Source organism: Sabethes cyaneus, chromosome 2 (assembly GCF_943734655.1).
Source record: "Sabethes cyaneus chromosome 2, idSabCyanKW18_F2, whole genome shotgun sequence".
In the NCBI taxonomy this organism is placed as follows: domain Eukaryota; kingdom Metazoa; phylum Arthropoda; class Insecta; order Diptera; family Culicidae; genus Sabethes; species Sabethes cyaneus.
In genome coordinates, this window is record NC_071354.1 from 7,464,264 (window position 1) to 7,479,512 (window position 15,249).

Genomic DNA, 15,249 nt, shown 5'->3' on the forward strand with positions numbered 1-15,249 from the left:
TTGCTGGTGTCTTCAGAAGAATTAGCGAGTTCATTCCTGCGGAAACTAAGCGTAATTTGTTCCACGCACTTTTCCACAGCCATGTTGTATATGGCATACTTGTTTGGGGTAGTACAAGTAAAACAGCGTTAAAATCTCTACAAGTCATCCAAAACAAAGCGATTAAAAATTTATTCGGCTACTCCCGCAGAACATCGACGGTCTTCATTCACTCTAAGCACCATTTGCTTTCGGTTGAGAATGTCTACAAATCCAGTGCATGCTTGCACATTCATCGTATACTGAATAACTCTATACACACTAACACTGCGCTGAGCAGACTCTCGGAACAACATACACATCACACAAGAGGTCGAAGCAACATATTAACTGGCCGTAGCTACAGCAGCAGATTCGGATTAAATTCAGCAGTCAACAAAGCATCTGGCTTATACAATAACCTAAGAGATGAACTAAAATTACTTCCTGTAAATAACTTCAAATTGCGTTTGAAAAAAGATTTATTGTCAAATCAATGTAGCATATAGTAAAATAGCTTATAATATGTCTGATTTTATATTCGTACGGTTTTCTTCAAATGTTTATACAAAGTTCTACTGTTAATGTTTAAATATTTTTTATTGCATAGCACTATAGTCAGTCTTAACGAGCCAAAGGCTCATAGACATTTATAAATGAATAAATAAAATAAATAAATAAAATAAATAAGATCTTCGAATGAGACGGGGGAGTTCGAAGAATTCGAAGAGTCGATGGTTTTTAAAGGATCACACCACGGGTTCCCACAATCCACCGACGCGGGTGCTTTCGTTATTCAATTCTATCTTTGTTTGTACATAGATTGTGGAATTAACATTTTTTTAAGATTGTAGCAGCTTGCACAACTGATGACTAACCGCAATGATTCGTGTCGACTGGTCCGACTCAGCTAATCAACCTCCAAGCCGAATAATACCTTCCGTAGTTAAGATAAGGTTGAACCAACAAAGTCGAGAGCAACGATGAACCGATTCACTTCCTTGGAAAAAAGTCTCTTGTTATGTTAATGATTCAAAATTGATTTCAGCATTACGCAGTTTTGAAGCTGTTAATGGAACGGTCCCACTGATTCCGGTACTCGTAAGTTAAGCTTTCGCAACGAGCTGTAACCCGTATTAGTCATGTGGGTTCGAATTTTGGTAGAATCAAGTGACCTGAGCATGGGTTAATTCTCAGGCCTCTAATTATACTCCCTTCATTCTGATTTCTACCTTAACCCGTTGGAACCTCTTGACAGTACAAAAAGACCACCCTCATAGTGAGTATGTAGTGGTCAGAGGGGGGACCGTCAGTTCTCGCCTCGCCGGGGACAGTTATAACTGAAGACAGTACTGGTTAGAGGAACGAGTGAGCATAGCAGATTTTGGGTAAATTCAGAACACACAGAGGCACATATAAAATTTAATAACATATCGCTCACTCGATCGCGGTCGCGGTGATAAATCCTGATACAAGAACAAACCCAGTTGTCTTCTCTATCATAAATTACAAACAAGCAATCGTTTGCCGATTTCGTAGCCCGATTCGAGATCTAGCAGAAAGCAGAACGACTCTGAGCTGATCATTTAGTATTTTTTATTTATTTATTACATCAACAGACTTACATGGTCCTAATGATGGTCTAACTTCTTAAAACCAGTGGTCAAGTGTATAAATAGTAATAAATTCACATAAACATAACCAAACGGATAGACAAGTTAATTGGACCGGCTGAAGAAGCTGCTGAATCGTTCACGAAGAGTTTGGCGCGATAGATGGAAATCGAATATGAATCCTACTAATACTTTGTCAAACGTCCTTTGGAGACCGCTGAGTGCCCCATATTTGCTGTAGTTCGTACGGTGGTATGACGTCCTCAGCATAGCAGTATTTTGTCTAGGCTGCACATTAAGGTCGATTCGCTCTAGAAGTTGAGGGTAATCAATATTACCTCGTAGAGTATCAGCCACTAGCAGGGCTTTAGATGTATCTCTCCGTGTAGAGAGAGTATCTAGGTGGATCATCATACATCGATTTCCGTAGCTCGATAAGTGATACGGATTTCGCCAGGGCAGCCGACGAAGGACAAAACGCAGAAAGCGGCGCTGAACGGATTCGATTCGTTCAGAACTGTTGTGGTAGTTCGGGTTCCAAACCGCAGAACAGTACTCTAGAGTCGATCTGACCAGGAAACAGTATAATGCTTCTAAGCAGTAGACGTCGGAGAAACTTTTGGCGATTCTAAAAATGAATCCCATGGTCCTAGAGGATTTGTTAACGATATAAGATACATGCTGTCTAAATGTTAGCTTTGTATCGAAGATTACACCTAGGTCTTTGATACGATCGACCCGCTCGATAGTGATCGATAGTAGCGTGTAGTTGAAAATAACAGCATCTTTTTTACGTGAGAAGGATATTACGGAGCACTTTGAGAGATTTACAACCATTCTGTTTAAGGTACATCAATTAGCGGAGACATCCAGCTGGCGTTGGAGAGCGATACAGTCTTCAGTTGAGCGGATACGGGAGACTATTTTCAGATCATCGGCATATGATAAACTTGGCCCTTCAAGCACGAGGTTCACGTCGTTGAAATAGAGCAGGAATATGAGCGGTCCGAGATGACTACCCTGCGGAATACCGGAGGTGGCGCAGAATGTGCTGGATCTATAATCACCGATGGCAACCATCGACTGACGATCTGTTAGATAAGAATGAAACCATCGCAGGAAAGTTCCGCCTATCCCAAGCCTTTCGATTGAGCTTATCAATATATGACGTCGGTTTGCGTCAATGCAGATATGTTGTCGACGATGTGCGTTGTAAGGCACAGCAAATTAGTAGTAGTGGATCGACCAGGGAGCAATCCATGCTGATCCGCGCTCAAATAATGCTTGCAATGTGAAAAAAGTGGCTCCAAGACGATTAGCTCAAACAATTTAGAGATGGCACTCAACGATGTAATTCCTCGGTAATTGTCCACATCTCGCTTGGTGCCTTTTTTGTGCACAGAAAGCATATAAGTAGATTTCCGGTAAGACGAAAAAATACCGCTGGAGATGGACCGCTTCTGGAATACAAGCTGTAGTGGTCTAGCCTAACAAGAGATGTGCTTATTCAGGAGAGCGGGCGGAATTCCATCAGGCCCGGGATTGAAGGAGGACTTCAGTCGCGTAGCGGCAATGGAGATCATCTCGGTGTTTATCCTCAGATTACTTAGAGACTCATCATCGTGCATCAACATGTGCTTCCTCCGGTAATGTCTTCATCCACGTAAACGTCCTGAACTATCTGTTTAGATGCAATCGAAAACCTACTGTCTCCATTCGACGACGCTTTAGAATTCGGGTTACCAGAGAGAGTGCGGTGTAGATTTCGTATCGTAGGTCTCCACGGGATGACCCGTTAGCATTCATCCTGATCCGACGATATTAAGTCGACTTCGTAGAACAAACAGAATGCCAATCATCCTATAGGATGATTCCTCACCGAAAAAAATCAACCAAACCCAAACATATAATTGAACGGTGATCCAAACATTCGAAATAAATCCTATAGGATGGTTTGGAAAAAAAACTTTTCTAGTTAAACTTACAGTACATTCTTGTCATCAAAAAAAAGGGTACACTTTTGATTTTTGTTCAATTTCTCTGGTACTAGTCCCATAAGAACTACGGTGGATTGGTCTTTAATGAAAAAATACACTCATAAAATTGAGTTTCATATTGCTGGAGATATACCGGATTGCACTGGGGTTATTTTCCACGTCATTAAAGACAGCAATTTAACTGGCTAGCGGTACAGTCCGGAATATTGATAGTGGACAGTACTACCGGAGCTCAAAACTAGTCAATATAGACATAGTTTCTTCGGGAAAGCTGTAAATAATATAATAACAAGCAACTTTGCTGAAGAAATAAAATTTCTATCTTTATCGTGCGTTGAGCTATAGGGCATATTCTTTAAAACTTCTTTAAAAATTGGTTTTTCATACTTAGCTTTTCTTAGTTGCATTTTACAACAATACAATGTTCCAGGCAATTATCGAAGCACTCAAAATGCACGTTATCTTATGTTGGTTGCATTTTATAAGAGTATATGGCTCTAGGCGATTATTGAAGGACTCAAATCACATGTTTTTGCAGAAGGTTGCAAATCTCTAGCTTTATTTTTCCTTAACTTCACGAGTCAAAAGCGATAACTTTGAAAGGAAAGGTCCTAGAGATTTGCAATCTCCTGTAAAAACGTGTATTTTGAGTCCTTCAATAATCGCTTAGAACCACATGTTCTAGTAAAATGCAACCCAACATAAGCTAAGTATGAAAAACTAATTTTTGAAGAATTTCTAAAGAAAATGCTCTATAGCTCTGCACTCGATAGCGATAGAAATGTGGTTTCTTTAGCAAAGTTGTTTGCCTTTATATTTTCTATAACTGTGCCTAAGAAACCATGTGTCTATCTACTAACACAAAAGAATGGACGTGTATCGAGCCGATAGCGAACGCGAAACACATAAAACATATGCTTGCCGTACTCTCATTTGGGTGGTTGGGGACAAGCGGAACCCATACGAGTTTATAGTACTTGACTTAAGCTTTCAGATGAAGTGCTGATTTCAAAAATCCGCTTACCCTATATTATCCCATGGGCTGGTGAAGCTAATGGAAATTTAAAGCTTGAATATGCGATAACTCAGCAAGTAAAGGTCCAAGAGATTCGCGGTCTCCCGCAATAACGTGTATTTTGAGTGCTTCGATAACACTACTCCCAAAAACTTGCTACACAGCTACAGCTGCTCCCTTCAAAACCCGAATTCAATGAGCATAGGCCTTTCCATTCCCAGTGCTACCCGTTGCTTCACTGAGACGCAGTCAAGGAAGAGCTTTTACCGGGTAGCAAAATCGATTGCATTGGTTTGGACGATGGATTGGACGATGTGTCTTCCATCTTTTGCTTCCCAAGTGTAACCTTTAGGAAAGCTTGCTGTACTCTGGATAAAATTCTTTTGCCGTAGTCATCTGAATGACTCGCGACACCACGGCAGCAAAAAGAATTTGATTACCTGACCTGCCGTTGTTAGTGCTTACGGTTGAACCTTTCTTTATGTCCAAACGAGGATAATTAAGAACGAAAGATTACCAATCCTACTTAAAGGGGAAATTTATATCTTTATCTATACCGTTTATAGAAGCTAGAACTTTTCGATTGTATCTCTTTCAATGATGCTAAAGACCTCATCGACATATCGGTCACCTGTAAGAATGATGACAAAGGATTTCCCATGGATGCCCCTCTGGTTTGTTTATAGAAATTTATCCGAAATGGGTAGTTTTGCTTAGAAAAGCTTTCCGTACGTTATTATTTTGATCTAATTTTCACAAAAAATCCTCGTCATCAAACTACAGACACACGAAAAACAAGGAACGCTAGAACTTTATCAGCACCGAAATCAAGCCCATAAAATTGATCACGTTTGTTTGTCACAGCGCCGAAGAACCTCTCCGCTGAGAGTTGGAGTTGCAGGCAGACAGCAGCAGCAGCAGCAGCTGGTGTCGTCTTTTTTCCGTTCACACCACAGCTAAATCGGATCTAGAAATGTTCTACACGCCGAAGGCGCAAAGCAATGGATTCAATGCAGCGTCGTAAATTGTCACATCCAACTCTGAAATGGATTGGCTTGTCATGGTGGGGGATGGGGGGGTTGTGAGGGAATCGTGTGTGTGATTGCGATGGAACGCCGAAGCGAAAACAGGTGTTCCAAACGCTGGCCAGCAGCAGGCAGCGACAGACAGACAAGTCGCGGGAACGCGCGACTGACTGACTGACTGACGGACTGATCGGGGTGTGTGTGTGTGCGTGCTTGTGTGTGCTTCGGTTTGTATTTGTGACTAAGTGGAGCGTGAGAATAATGACATTTATTTTCTCCGCTAGTGGGTCCTAAAATAAACTACGACGCTGCTGGGTGACAAAAAAAAACGCGGTGGACGCGGACACGGACACGGGCACGGTTGTGGGGAGGGATTGGAGCTTAAATACGAGCGTCCGTTTGAAACCAGTCCGAACCGGACGGGTGTGGAATTTTCGTTATCAGATAAGGCACCGAGCACCGGGAGAGTAGCGCCCGCAAGAGTTGAGGTGTGATATTTAATGTCCGGCCTGCTAGGAATTCCAGAAACAACCCGACAGCAGAATTGTGTCACACGCGAACGGAACCTGGAAGTACGCGACGACTGATATGTGCCCGGCTTGCAGTGGAGCAGAAAAAAGGGTATGCGACGCAGGGTTTCCTGTGTCGGGAGAACGCGCGGAAAAATCGATTTTTCAATAATTATGTAAAATCTGCACATTGTGTGCCACACTGCTACTGCTGGTGCTGGTGCTGCTACTTCTGTCTTCTTTATCGGATTGGGTGGGTGGTTGCAGGAGGGTCCGTGTGGCACCGAATGAGCGAGAGTGCAAGAGAAAATAGTAGAATTATAGTGGTGGCCTGACGAGTGAGAGACACTGGATTGAGGATTGACACACTTGAGAAGGCAACCTTCGGCCTTCGATGGCCAATCGACTAGTTTGTGGGAGGATGATTCGATCCTGCTGCTCTGGCTGACGAATCGAAAGGAAGCGAAAACCGGAGGAGATGGCAAGGGGGGGTACGAGGTGATGGCTGAACGGGAGAGACTGCCCTCAAGTGGTTGAAAGGTCTTGCTTGCATGGTACTACGGTACAGTATTAAGTACTTACCTTGATAACTGCTGACCGGGAGCTTAGTGAGTGCGGTTATTTTGCTTCTTCTGCTGCTTCTGTATTCTAATCCATTAAAGAAGAGGAGAAAGATGTTGGTCCTATTTCAACTCGGTCGATTTTTCCGCTCAGTGCCTTCTGCCTGGCTGCTTTCACGGGGTGGAAGGGACAAGCGTGTGTTTTTCCACCAGCAGCTGGCTCTCGCTCGGCTGCTCTACTCTCCTATTTTCTCCTTTTGCTAGTATTCGAACAGGAGAACTCGAAGGAGTACTGTTTTCTAGTGGAGCCTAGCTCTCTATCTTGAATTATTCTTTTTTTTTTTTGATTCGCGGGGGGTTTGTGTGGTTAAATCACACAACACTTTTCCGCTTTTCCTTCCGCTGTTGATGCTGTTGGTGGCTTGCTGCAGTCCAAGTCAGTGTGGTCACCATTCGGAGCAGCTTCATCGAAGGAAAAAACGCTAATCCTGCGACCGTCAAATGGGAGCCATCATTGTCATCTTCCCTCAGGCAACTCGAGCAACAACAGACTCACCGACTCTAGAGCGCGATCCGGAGCGCGTCCGACGTCGAAATCGATGTGAGGGAAAATCCGCTCTGCAGAAGATGTTGGGAGAGTGAAAATATACCAACTTATTACATAATTTTCCTCGAATTTCTAGCACAGACACAGACACCGCGGTTTTTCACGTTTTTCGCTATCTTTTCCTTAACTTCGGATTCGGACTCTGCTGTTTTTCGTTCAGTCGAACAATTCTTTTCTGTCTAGCTAGCAAATTTTGGGTCAACACTGATTTACGCTCTTAGGACACAGGGCACTCCGTGCCATGGACGGTTAACTCATGCACCGATCCGATAAATCCGTGTAAAGGTAGAAGGGCACGGGTAGTGCTCGCAACTTTTCCCTAGAAAAATCGAAAAAGAAACTCACATAAATGGAACAATTTCCGCTAGCAGTTTGCCACTTTTTCCACTGCAAACCCAAATGCAAAGCTGATGGCCATATACACACACACGCGCACACCAATACACGGGACTGGCCACCAGCCAGCACAAATCGATCTTTTCTTCTTTTTTTCCTGTCGAATTCCAAGCACACCGAGTTCAGCTTTGCGGCCCACACTTGAACGCACGGAAAATAGGAGGAAAAATCACATTATATCACACCAGCAGAGCACTAACTCTATGTATATCGCGACGGGGCCAGCCAGTCAGTCCGCGTTTCGGGCAGCTTAGCAAAGAGCTCTGTTCCGTTTCTTCGGCCCTATCCTCCTACTGGCAGAGCGAGAAATATTAACTCATTTATTGATCACTGGAAAATTGCATACACACATGTAGCCGAGGCCACTAACTAAATGCACTCAATCCGTAGGCTTTCCGTTGTTGGATAATCATGCAGCCGGCCAGCGGAAGTTCCCTGGGGCAGTCCTGACGAGTCCTAACGTGCGTTCGACAGTGGAACAGCACTTTTCACCAGGGTTTTTTCTTCTTGAAAAATTCACACCACACACCAGGTCGAGAAAGGAGAAAAACTTTTCCTCCTCGTACACCACTCTCAATGCCAGAATGGACAGAACTCGACTGCGAAAGGTTTTTCCCTTTTCTCGTTGGCTCTGCTCTGAAACGCTGCTGTCTGCTCGTCCGTGCTGTGTGCTGCTGATGGAAAATTCACTCCCCAGGCTCTCGCGATTTTTCCAACATTCGACCACTCTCACCGCGAGTGTGAATCCTCCAACCACCAGTAGCAGAAAAATTATTCATCTCGTCCTATTTTCTCCGTCCGCCGCGCTGAGGTGCAATATAATTTTCCCAACCATGAGCGTCTCCCACTTTTTTGTTTACATACTCTTACCCAAAACCCAACACGGCGACGGCGGAGAGAGAAACTTCAAAAACTGACGGCTACTTCTGTCAAAATATGCGAAACTCACAGCATTCGGTTTCCGCGTGTGCGCGATCGTCGGGCTCGCACTCACTGCACTGCACTAGTGTGTGAAGTCTTTTGTTTTCATCACGCACCGCTCGTGTGAGCAGGCCCAAAAATCGCTTTTCCACCGCCACCACCATCAACACCAATACCACCTACTCGACCGACGACGACAGCAACGTTGTCAGGTTAATGATCGACCTAATCACTTGGTTAAGGAAAAGATTGCAAAAATACCAGGTATTCGTTCGTCTGTGCCACAGCTAGGTATGCAAAACATAAAACATTCTCCCCTAATTGCGAGTAATTGGATCGCACCTTTTTCCACAAACACTAACACCAACAGCTGAAAGGAAAAGGTACAGTTTAGCATTGCATTGCAATTGCAGCCAAGCAAAAAAAAAGCACTCACCGTAGCGTGAATTTCGACCAGGAATTCCTGTACACGGAACTAGCCAGTTGAAAACGGTTCGATTAAAATTTATTGTTTTGTTTCGTTTTCCCGAGTACGGAATCGATCAGCGGTAACACCGTTTATAACAAGAAGCTTGCATTAGAAAAATTTGATACTAGGCACTAGTCGTAACCATTTTCTTCACACCACGGGCTCTGCTCCGTTCTGTAGTAAACCGCAATCACATTCACAAATATACGCACTGCCTGATGTGACAAACGTTTAATAATAGTGCCTACAACAGAAAAAAAAACAATTGCAACACGGGCTGCTGCTGCTGCTTGCTGCTATTGTAATTGTAGTATCTTTTGCTTGGTTAGCCTACTTATTACTCTTATTACTACTGACCGTCAAATAAGTACACTGAGTGCGCGATAGTACAGCGAACGACCACACACGCCACGCCGAGCCGAGCGAACGAAATGCAATGACTCAATGAGTAATGTTTTTCGACCGACTCCGTCCGTCGATCACCGATGTCGCCGATCTGGCCTTTCGATTTATGCTGGCAGTTTCGAGAGCAGCCTCAAAGGAAGAAAGTGTCCGCAACATTCTGATGACAGTTGCTGCATACGGTTCACAGTGAGCTAGAGCGAGACAACGGCTGACGATTATTCACCTTATTCACTGGATTTCGATGCATACACTGATCGAAGATTGGGCGGATACCATCATGTTTCGTTCGAAAGCGTTTACAGTGCGACATGCAGCTTACACAAAAACATTACTACCCTTATCTCATGCCTTATCAGCTAATAACCACCAATTTGAAATATCTATGAGCTGTTTAAAAGGCAAATTATTTTATATGTGTGCTGATAAAGTTTAGGTATTCCTAATTTTTATCAAAAGAAATGATAACCGATAGTCGCCCGTTGGAAACGTGTGATTGATAAGAGACCGAGAAATTAATTATTTTGATCGACTGTCAACGCTGTAAACAGTTGAATAATCGTACTTTAATTAGCAAACAATTAATCAAACATTCTGGTTGGTGAACGCCGGATAATGCATAACATCGGTGCCTCGCGTTACAACAGCGATGTCAATATGCTAGGTATTTGTATATGAATTAATTTCGGATTCTATAATTTTTTTTCCGAGTATTTTATTATTTCCAAGTCTAATCTTTTGGACAACAAAAATAGTTTATGAAGTAGGGGTAATCCGGGTATAATCGACACTGTGGGTAAAACCGACACCCTTCGATTTTTAAAGTTATGAGCTGTTTTTTGCAAATCATCTTATGCATTCTTTTTACACTTGTTATTGCTTACGTTTCGAGCCATTTTAACACCGCCGAAGTTCTATAACTGTCAAAACAAACAGCAAAACAAGACCGGTAAGCAGTGAAAAAGCAGTCCTTGTAAAATTTCGCAAGTGGAGTTTAGGTGTTTAAGGAAGAAAGATTTGTAAAATTCGACGGTTTCTGCATCCTTGATTTATCAGCGATTATTTTTTAGGCTATTTTGTAAAAATACAGGTGATTTTTTCGTTTATTGCTGCTCTAAACCATTGTTCTGAAATTTTGACTCAATGATGACTCAACTCAACTCGGGGTAAAATCGACACTTTTAGTCAGGGTGAAAACGACACAGGCTTTCTGCGTTTAGAGAGTATGTGTTTTAAGTTTAATGCGTTTATTTTTATGTTTTGGTTTAAAACTGAGAATCCGGGCCGAAAAACAAGTGAAAAATGTTAAAAGTGCTATCGACCGTTGAATTAAAAAAGACGAATCCAAGGATAATTGAATAACCAGGGGGGAAGGAGGGGAGGGGGTTGATTCTTCCTCGCTGTCGCTAGGCAAACTATAGGCACTTTCCCTGAGAATCATAATTTTTTTAAGCAAAGATTTCACTTGATATTTATGAGGTGCCGGTTTTACCCTGACAGGGTGTCGAGTTTACCCGCACTGCTGCTTGTTATGCCTGAAGATACAGAGTTTTCTTTTTCATTATATTTCAAAAACATTAGAAATATGTATCAAACAAACCCCGTGGAATGAGGGATTTAGAGTTAAACTAAGATTCTGGGACGTTTGTCGGATAATAATTGACCTACAAATATGTAATTCCTGTGGAAATTATTAGGGTGTCGGTTTTACCCACAGTTCCCCTACTTTTAACTTCAGGGGCCTGGCAAAGGGTGAACATGTGCAAATCTATCCCATCTGTTCACTAATTCCTATCCCTACCTCCACATGGTGCCGAGTGGGATACGCAACCTCGGTTGTCGTACGTAACCGTGGAACGCCCACCTTTAGGACTGTAGGCTAACAACCTATTATACCCGGGTATAACCCTAAGTTCAGTCTTGGTACCACCATTGGGCGTTGTCTGGCTACCAAGATATTGAAAGGCGTCTACCTGCCCAACTTGTTGAAGTTGGTGGAATTGTCAGTGTTCACTACCATAGACTTAGTTTTTGCTACATTGACTGTGAGACCTGCTGCCTGAAAGCTCTCGGAGAGGTCATCTAACTTGCTCTGCATATCGTTTCGGCGCTGTGCGAGCAAGACAATGTCGTCGGCTAGGTCGAGGTCATTTGGCTGCTCTATCGTTAGAGGATTCCAAGGCAATCCTCGATGTGGTCTACTGTCAATTGCTCGCCCTAATATCTCATCCATAACGATGAGAAACAGAAGCGATGATAAAATGCAGATGCGGAGCGTTGTGATATGGTCTACATATGATCGGCCAGCACGGAATCCACCTTGCCGTCGCCGGACAGCAGCGTCGATCTTCTCCTGGATCCGGTTCAGAATCACCCTACAGAGTACTTTGAGAGTAATACAGAGCAACGTGATGCCATGCCAGTTACCGCATTCAGTTAGGTCTCCTTTTCTAGCGACTTTGACCAATATGCCCTGCATCTCGCGGTTTCCCATATATTGCTGAAAAGCTGATGCATCATCTGGGCTGACAAAGATGGGTCAGCTTTGAGCATTTCGGCTGAAGTACGATCTATCCCTGGCGCTCTTTTAGATTTCATACTTTTGATGGCTGCTACAATTTCATCCAGCGATGGCACCCCCGAGTTCACGCGATTTATTCGACGAACTGTAGGCGTCGTACACTGCTGGTTTTGTTGGTCTCTGATATTTGAAACTCGGAAGAGTTGTTCAAAATGTTCAGTCCATCGCTTAAGCTGTTCTGTACGGTCATTTAATAGCTGACCAGCTCTGTCCTTTAGCGGCATCTTTGTATTCATCCTGGCACCACTAAGGCGGCGAGAAATATCGTACAACAAACGGATATCACCATTGGCGGCTGCGGTTTCTCCTTGTTCGGCTAGGGAGTTAGTCCAGGCTCTCTTGTCCCACCTATAAGCATGTTTAACAGCCCTCTCCAATTTGGCGTATCGTTGACGGGCAGCTATCTTAGCCGATCTGGTTCGCGCTCGCTCAATGCCGGCTTTCGCCTCTCTCCACTCGTCGATCTTCCTCCAAGTTTCATCCGAAATCCACTCCCTCCGCCCGCTGCGCGCTTTGCCGAGAATTTCATCACTAGTTCACCCAGGTGGCAACTCCAAGGCTCGGGATTCAAGTTGTTCGCAAAGGCACTTTTCACCTCAAAATTCTCCAATCGGCGGACGTCGTAACGGTACCCGACTTTCTCCTCCCGTTGTTGGACACGTGCGATGCACAAACGTATTTCCGCGATAACAAGATGATGGTCGGATGCGATATCAGCGCTGCGTTTGTTGCGTACATCAAGAAAGTTCCTTCGCCATTTTCGGCTGATGCAGATCTGGTTTATTTGGTTTTCTGTTCGGCCGTCGCGGGAAACCTACGTGACTTTATGTACTGGTCTATGGGGAAAGAGCGGCCCACCAATGACCATATGGTTATTGTCGTAAACAGAAGGCGATTCGTGTTCAGCTTCTTCCATACTGCTACTGTTGCTGAGTAGTGAGCAACCGAACCGAGTTCCTGCTGCCGGTGGGTCTCCACGACCGCTTGCTGTGGCAGTGGTTTTCCGTCCGAAAGCGCACCCAACTGGCCAGCAACCGGTTTAGCCACCAGTTTCCCTTCTGCTGCTTGTACATGGTCCAGAGATCATCCGTCTGCTGCTTGCTGCTTCTTCAAAAGTCGTCACAAGAATGAGCGTCAGTGTGAATAACATCTGTTCATATAACATCGCCCAGCGATGCCAATCTCCCACACATTTGTGCATTGCCAGTGTTGTCATAAATTCTGTTTGTGTACACTCAAAATATTCTACACATAACTAATAGTAAATTTCCATATGAAATTCCCTACACTCAAAAAATTCGAAACGTTTTATTCATGTTACAACGTGTAATCTGTTTCATGTGAAAGCTTTGGGATGTTTTATACCGACAAATTACTTAATCCGTAATCCTACTACATATAAATTTAAAGCAACCCCCTTTTACTTTTGAATTATGATTCCCATAACAAATCAATTATTATTATTTTTCTTGAAACCAATAATGCACGGAACATTCAAAGCATACCACAAAAGCATTACGACTTATTTACATAGGTTTTTACATTTTATGTATTAATGAATATTAAACATAAATAAAACAAACATGCTTTCTATTAGTATAACTATATAACTTTCATACATTTCCAACATAGAATCCAAATTAATAGTTCATCTCATAAAACGTATTAGTTGAGAAAATTATCCCTAATGTCACTATTCAAATGATAATCATGTTTTATAAATGTTAACTTGTAATTATGTGAGGTGTTAAACTGTATTGTGAATGAAAATATATAGTTCAATAGCAACACTAATAACTATTAACTAAAAATCGTTATAGATCCATGCAATAATTCAAAAAACATCTAACATATGTGTGGGCCTCTATGGAATATACATATGTCACTATTTCGATTTAATCATTTTACTATAGGCTAGGCCTTTTTTCGCTTTTGTCTCAAAATAGCAAAAAAGCGAACTAGTAACTGTACCTTCGCATCTTGGTTGGTGTTTTGTTTTCGTACATTTTCGTCGTCGCAGCCAGACCAGAGATTTGAGGTATGTGTTTTCACGATTTTCACTCTTTGTTTCTGTGAGTTTAATCGTTTTATGTTTGCAGCTCACGCAACGAATCCGCGCCCGTGCTTTGGAGGAATTTTTCTCCAGCGTCTGTAAAGTACCGAATGTGCGAATGGTAGCACAACAAAACGAAGTTTTTCAAAGGAATAGTGTACATTGAGTTCAAGGATCCCAAATCGGTCTCACTGGCCTTGGGGTTATCCGGCCAACGGCCGCTTTGAATTCCTATCTCGGTGCAAAGACAGAAGAGAATCGATTGGCAAATTCACCACCAGTGGCTCCGTCAAAGGTAACAGCTGGCCCGATAAGATTGTACGTTGTTTCGTTACATTTCAACATTACTGATTACTAAAGATATGCTTCGCGGAAAAATGGACCGTATTCAGCTGCATTCGAACACAGAACGATCAAAGGGATACGGTTTCATAAGTAAGTAAGTATTCATTGTTATTTGTCGCATTCAGCTTTATTTATTTTATTTTTTTCAACTTTTCAGTTCCACAATGCAAATGATGTCAAGAAAGCGCTAGATTAGATTAGCCAAACAAATTTAGTTAGCTGGACGACCGATGAAAATTGGTAACATAACATAACAGTTTGATGTTACTACTCATGCCTCGCTCGACACGGACGAGATGAACCGCCATGGCATTAATCTTTGAGTTACCGGTCGATTAGAGCCGAGGCGGCAGATCTCACAGTTTCTCGAGCAGCACCAGATGCTTTGCTTGCAACTGCTCCGCAACCGGCGCTTCAGCAATCATAGTTCAGTAACCGCCATCGATTGCCACCTAGTCCTATGTCTTAATGTCGAATATGTTCCAATTTTGAAAAGTTGGAGCAACACGGAAGGACTTTGGGCACTTTGCTGTAATGTCTTGATGGACAGAAGTAAACAATACATTTTTTAATTTACTGCTCCGGTTTTATTTGGAATTGGTAATATTTTTTTTCTCTATTCATGTAGGTACAGGGAATAATACCGCAAAAGCGTCGATGTCCATCGAATACTTTTATGAGTTGCAATCGTCCATTATTGAGCAATGCGAAAAATGGACTAGCGTTTTGAGCGGTTTC

At 42.9% G+C, this 15,249-nt stretch overlaps 1 protein-coding gene across 7 annotated transcripts in view; it reads right to left on the bottom strand.

Moving 5' to 3' along the window:
* LOC128738018 (plasma membrane calcium-transporting ATPase 2) overlaps positions 1–9,545 on the bottom strand; it is a 181,493-nt gene extending 171,948 nt beyond the window's left edge. Inside the window, exons 1-3 of one of the 7 annotated variants that reach the window (XM_053832817.1) lie at positions 9,098–9,545; positions 9,004–9,031; positions 6,760–7,355 (exon numbers count right to left, since the gene is read on the bottom strand). The gene's annotated coding sequence lies outside the window, so the exon portion shown is untranslated. Of the gene's footprint in view, positions 1–6,759; positions 8,732–9,003; positions 9,032–9,097 lie in introns of those variants that run through there. The other 6 variants (XM_053832824.1, XM_053832823.1, XM_053832818.1 and 3 more) reach the window with 6 other exon arrangements.
* Positions 9,546–15,249: the final 5,704 nt, after the last annotated feature.